A 7,107-nucleotide genomic window follows, 5' to 3' on the forward strand; every position below is an offset into this window, starting at 1 on the left:
ATTCCCACTCCAGTGCGTGCAACAGTAGGGAAAGTGTTGGAGAGCGTAGGGGTTAAAATTACTATTCCCACTCCACAATTTGCAACAGTAGGGAAAGTGTTGGATAGCGTAGGGGTAAAAATTACTATTCACACTCCACAGAGTGCAACAGGACGGAAAGTGTTGGATAGTGGAGGGGTAAAAATCACTATTTCCACTCCAGAGAGTGCAACAGTAGGGAAAGTGTTGGATAGCATATCGGTTAAAATTACTATTCCCACTCCAGTGAGTGCAACAGTACGGGAAGTGTTGGATAGCGTAGGGGTAAAAATTACTATTACCACTCCGGTGAGTGCACAGTAGGGAAAGTGTGGATAGCGGAGGGGTAAAACTTACTATTTCCACTCCAGTGAGTGCAACAGTAAGCAGAGTGTTGGCTAGATTAGGGGTAAAAATTACTATTCCCACTCCAGTGAGTGCAACATTAGGTGTGGAAATGTACCCCTTTTTTGGGATAAACTGGTGCAGGGTCACCCTTTCCTCCACGGGTTCAAAGACCAACAAAGTAGAGATCAGCACTTGAGTTGGGAATAAATAACAAGTTTATTAATCACTCCTGAGTGGGACCACATCCACACAGCACTCTCAAGTGCTGCCTGAGGAAGTACACTGGCTTCACAAACCAGTGCCCTCTTTATACAGGTTTTGTGCAGTGTAACCACGTGAACAGAAATGGAAAGTACAGTTTTAGAAATTGTTATCAGCAAACAAGGGCAGACAAAACCTACATGGTCAGCAAAGTGGGAGGGGAAGCAAGAGTGCTAATGGCAGCAGAAATGATTGACAGACAACAGATGTACTGGCAGCTACAAACTCTCAGCATGTACATTGCTTTTATCTGAGTCAGGAAGTCAACTAAAATAGATAGCACAGGCAGGAAAAAACAAGTTGCAGAGGACAGGAAAATTACGAAGGAAAGGAAATGGACACCACAGCCAAAATGTCTGCTGCTTATGCCAAATAGAATATTACACGTTTTCCACATAGGGAAAGTGTTGGCTAGCGGAAGGGTAAAAATTACTATTCCCACTTCAGAGAGTGTAACAGTAGGGAAAGTTTTGGATAGCCGAGAGGAATAATTTACTATTCCCACTCCAGTAAAATAATGTAAAATAATTAACAATTATTTAATTTACATTTTTTTACCTCCCACCATATTCCCCTATAAAGGACACCACCAATGTTGTAAAACATAACACTATTCACATAATAAATTAATAATGAATTCATTATTTATTTAAAATTAACAAATAATTTAAAGACAATGAATAATAATTTAATTCACACAATCTATATATATAAAAACGAAAATATGTCTGTTTGTCCTTTATGCATTACTACACCATTGATCCGATCGCTATGAAACTTTGGGAAGTTGTTTAGTACATTCCTGCGAAGGTTTCTGCAAAAAAAAAAGGGTTAAAAGTTGTTGAGTACACTCCCGCGAAGGTTTCTGGCAAAAAAAAAAACATTTGTTAAATATCGGCCCCACGGCCCCCCAGGGCCCTCATAATCTTTCCAATACTGAATGTTTACAGTTTACGGTGTGACTCGCTTTTTCAATGACCATCAACAAAGCACAAGGACAATCGCTGCAAGTGTGTGGACTAGATTTGGAGAATCCTTGCTTCTCACATGGACAACTGTATGTGGCCAGCTCACACGTCGGAAAACCTTCTGATTTATTCGAGTACTCACCAGACGGAAAAAAAATACAGTGTATCCGCAAGTACTTGAATATATAAACAGAATTAAAACAACACTCTAAAATGTTTTCCATATTAAAATAAATATGGTTCGATAAAAATGACACAATGTAAATTGAATGTTATCATAACAAGTTTCCTTAAACTTCCTTTGTTCTGAGATTGCAGCAACGCGCGACGGGTAAGCTAGTTAACAATATAAATCAATTTAAAATACATTTTATATATAATTTTTTAAATAGTAATTAAATTACTTCCCAGCCTACTCCCCTATCAACACACAACCCACTCTTAAAAAAAACACAAATAAAAGAAGTTATAATTAATTATTAATTATTAATAACACATTAATAAATAATTACCAATATTTTATTTACCACATTTTACAATATACATTTTTAAATACATACATATTAAATAATTAAAAATATAAATACATTAATTATTATTAAATTACTTCCCAAACTGCTCCCCTATGAATCCACAACCCGTTCCTAAAAAAGGAACACCGTTTACATATTTAACAATTGATTATTAATAATTAACAAGCAATTAATAACTCATTAATAATACATTATTCACCACAATTAACAATATAAAATAATAAATACTTAATTATTAATTAATTGCAATTCTTAATTAATTATAATTCAATTACTTACCACCCTATTCCCCAATAAACCCACAACCCGCTCCTAAAAAAATAACACAATTAAGATATTTACAAAATAATTCATAATAATTAACAACCAATAAATAAGTAATTGATCATAAATTAATTACCACAATTAACAATATAAAATATTAAATATATAAATAAGAAATATTAATTAATTATAATTAAATTGCTTTCCAGCCTATTCCCCTATAAACCCACAACCAGCTATGGAATAAAAACACAAAAGTTAATAAAAAATAACACTTTCTAAAAATTATTATTTAATTTACTATAATTAAATTACTTCCCACCCTATCCTCTATAATTCCACAACCCGCTACGGAACTAAAACGCAAAATGTACTATCAAAAAAATTAATTACTTCAAAAAAATGTAATACATATATAAAAAAATACAATACTTAACCAAAAATATAGAACACATACATTTAAAATACATACTAAAAACATAACAATATTATAAACCTCAATATTATTAACAATGATATTTTTACCAAAGATATTACTGACTTTGATATTAACAAAAACGATATTTCTTGCCTTCATGTCGATATTCTGGTCACCGATATTCTTGATGTCGATATTCTGTCCCTTCGATATTTCCAACTCGATAATTTTGTACTTTGAAAATAAAAACTCAATATTATGTTTGTACACCCTTTAACTGATGACACTGTTATCTCAATCTGCAGAAAGTTCCACCGTAGACTATCCTATTGTCTTGTAAATAGTTGACCCCTTAGCATCAGTTAACAAAAAATATTAGTCTGCAATTAGCATATAAGAGCCTGTTGGCAGAAAAATACCTAGTTTTCATATAGCGCATCATACCTTCTGCTGTTGTAAGCTCTTTAAATTAGAGGAGTTACCATTGCCTAATGTAATACTGCTAAATATATCAACTAGGCCTTTGTAAAATTCCAATTATGCCAGCATCATTTTGGGAATTTTCCTATATGCTTGTTTCAGGAAACCTCGAATATTAGGCCAGTGCTTAATTTGAGTAAGTGGTTTCTGGTGCTGAGCACCAGCAATTTGGGCCTGATTCTGATGCGGGTTGGAAAGATTCCCAACCGAATCGGTTTGGAAATGGTTTCCGACCCACTCGGATTGGGAGAGTCCGACCGACTGAGTACGATGCTTCCCAATACGATTTAGTTGGACTCCCATTGACTTCACTAGGAACATATGTTCCTAACCACATCATAATTGGGCCATCGGTCGGTAAGACATGTTTCTGATGCGATTTGGAAGGAGTAAATGCCGTTAGGAGGCCTTCCTAACCGCATCAGTATCAGGCCCTAGGTGGGAATGTTTTCCTAACCGCATCAGAATCAGGCACTAAATAGTGAACACCACTCTTATAGCAGTCAGTCACTTGGGGCGATATTTGCTACTTTTGAAAGGATCACAACAACAGTTACTTAATATGCATTTAAAATGACAAATACCTGCTGCCTGAGCCATTTCTATAGATTTTAGTGGCCTGTAAAAAAACAGACATTACCATTTTTACTCCTTGGCACTGGAGGGGACCCTGTAATGAGCCAGAGTTTGCTCAAATTCACGGGTGGGGAAAATCCAGCCATTTCCCAGGCCAAATATAATGAAGGCCTGAGAGCCTAAGTGCTTGAAACCAATTCATTGGCAAATATACACTATAAAACAACTGCATCACATTATATATATATTATTATTATTTTACAAAGACCACGCAAGGGGTCGAAATGCGTCTACCTAAGAAAAGTGACTCTTATACTTATACTTCATTTATGGGATTACAGAGTTTATTTTGCCTGGATACTCTGGACATCATAATATATATCTTTAGTTGGGAGCAGGCGTTGGTCTTATGTTTTGCCAGCAAGCTGGGCACCGACTAACGACACTCCCTATCGGTCAGGAGCAACGTGTATGAAACCAGCACTTCTTGTGGTATGTTGCATTTCCTGCATTACACGGAGCCCCTCCCAGCAGTTACTTTCACCATCAGGTCTAAATTGATGCAAGGAGAGAGAGGAGGCAATATCCATTGCCTGGTAGAAGGGATCCATGGGAGACATTTAATACCTAGTGGGCTAGTTGGACCCTAGGGACCCTCAGGATTTTAGGGGACTTAATCTCCCAACTTAAAATGGCCACAGAGCGTGTTTGCACAGTGGTGAAGGGAGGGATGGGGCCTGAGGTGACGTGTGCAAACATGCCCTGTGGCCTGTTTTAAGTTGGGGAATTAATTCCTCTTCAATCCTCAGGGCCCCTGGGGGCCAACTAGTCCATCAGGTGCTTCCAGTAAGCGCCACTGGGCTGCATTGCAGAGAGGTGAACTAGGCTGTGTCCCTTTTTACACCTCTCTGCAACGCAGCTCTGTCGCGCTTACTGGAGGTACCTAGTGGGCTAGTTGGACCCTAGGGACCCTCAGGATTCAAGGGGACTTACTCTCCCAACTTAAAATGGCCACAGAGCGTGTTTGCACAGTGGTGAAGGGAGGGGACGGGCCTTAGGTGACGTGTGCAAACACGCCCTGTGGCACATTTTAAGAGGTCGTTTTGATCTCCCTGCCCTATTATACACTAGGGGCTTACAGAGGAGGTCATGTTAATCACAGGGGGGCCCCAACACTTTGGGGCCAATTCCGATCCGGTAAAATTACCGTCCGTACGAATCGCATCCGGAGCCGTCTCCGTACGACTCGTACACACGCCGTACGACCCGACGAGTACGATCGGGACCGGGGTATTAGGACACGAGTCATACGGTCCATGTCCGGTAATGGTAATTCGCATGGAAAAGCGCACAATCACATACACACCGTACGGCGCGTACCCCCCATGATCGCAAGGGAACGGCGCGTACCCCTGCAATCATGGGGGGTACGCGCCGTACACCCAGCAAACATGGGTTTCGTGCCGTACACCCATCGTGCATTTAAAAAACCTTAGAAATTCACTGAAAAAAACATAGGTTTCAAGGGCGTTATAGTTAGCTGGACATTTCACTCGTATAAAACCATTGAAATTCCCCTGTTATAGTTGTCAAAATTTGGACCTGAACTTGAGCCTCCATAGGAGCAGAAGGGACCAAGGCAAACTGGAGATGATATTTTCAAACTCCCAAAGAGCAATGCGCACAAATGTTAACTGCACGCAGTGAACTGGGGGAAAGGGGATGGGAAGAAAGAGAGACTGCCACAGCGGTGTCTTTTGGGAAGATCGTCTAGTCTGGCCTCCTCACACCTGCAGTTATAAGCACAACATTCACCAAAACTTTTCACTACTCTCTGGCTTTTGTTTCTACTATGTGGTTTCCTATTCTCCTTCCTATACCTGTTTAATGCTGCGTGCTGGCTTCTCTCTTATTGGTAAGATTGGTGTCTTAATGTCAGTTGTCTGGCCTTCTAAACACCTGTAAATGCAACAAAACTATTACTCCAAAATTGCCTTTCCACGTTATTTAAATGTCTTATGCTTCCCAGCCTAACTCTACTCCCTTGTACCTGAGTTACGCTTTTGCGCGCTTGACTTTTGCATAGTCAATTGATGATGATAGATGTTAGTAATCTTCTGTACTTGCTGACACTACCACTATTCCTCTCTGCTTCTTCTTCCTCTGTGCGAAGACGAAGATGAAATCCAACTGCGCAGATTTGATGGTAAGTCGAAATATATATATATATTTTCACCTACTTGAAGACTACAGAAAAGCGCTGTACAGTAATGAAGAGCAAGTAAAGTCTGGAAAGTCTTTAGCACGTTGTATGTAGCTTGCGGAATTTTGCTCAGCACTTACCACAGAATAATGTTTCTTTTACTAAATTGTTGCCTTAGTCTAAACTAAACTGTCCCTCAATGATAGTTCAGACCTCAAAGTCTTTCACCGCTACCTGAACTCAATTAACTAAAAATTACCTTCCTGGTTATGCCGGTGAATTCAAGAAAAAACTAAGAACAGCTGAAGGAACCGCAGACTGGGGGTCCTTCTTTGTTCGAGAAATACCTGGAAATCCCTCGCTGAGAAAACATGAACTGCGTCAAACCTGAGAGGACCTTTCTGAAAAGGGGTGACTCGGGAAATAAACGGCGAGCAATACTGAATAGCCGTTAATTCCAATCAAGAAGTACGAAGGCTATGGAAATGCTGCTTCTCTCTCGCTACGACGGTTGAAGTGCGAGGCACCACACGTGTGCAAGCACCAACAACCGTTTGACAGTGAGAATCTGCGTAAACACTAGAAAGCTAACTGATCGCAATTCTGCCATCTTGAATTGCCGGTGGTTCCAGACTCACTGTTTTTAAGCGATGGGATGAAACTTTAGCGCTCACAATTCCCTCCAACTCAAACTGGGAGCTGGCAAGGAACGTCTTTGTTTAGGAAAGGATAGCACAGGCCTGACAATAGTAAGTTCAGCTAACTATAACTCGCTCGCCCACAATGCACTGCTGATGACGTCACATATTACATCTCTCATGACATGGTCAGTGACATCACTCATGACATCACTGATGATATCTCAAATGACTTCACTGATGACATCATCCTTGTGATAGAGTGATAGAGTCTCACCCTAATATAACCTTTGATACACACATACAAAAATAGAAACAAAAAAAATCAGAACAATGGACATACCAACCTATTCAGTAATTCTAAGATATACCTACACATCCACTCGTTCGCCAACAGTCC

The sequence above is a fragment of the Lissotriton vulgaris genome, chromosome 5 (assembly GCF_964263255.1).
Source record: "Lissotriton vulgaris chromosome 5, aLisVul1.2, whole genome shotgun sequence".
NCBI classification, from domain to species: Eukaryota; Metazoa; Chordata; class Amphibia; order Caudata; family Salamandridae; genus Lissotriton; species Lissotriton vulgaris.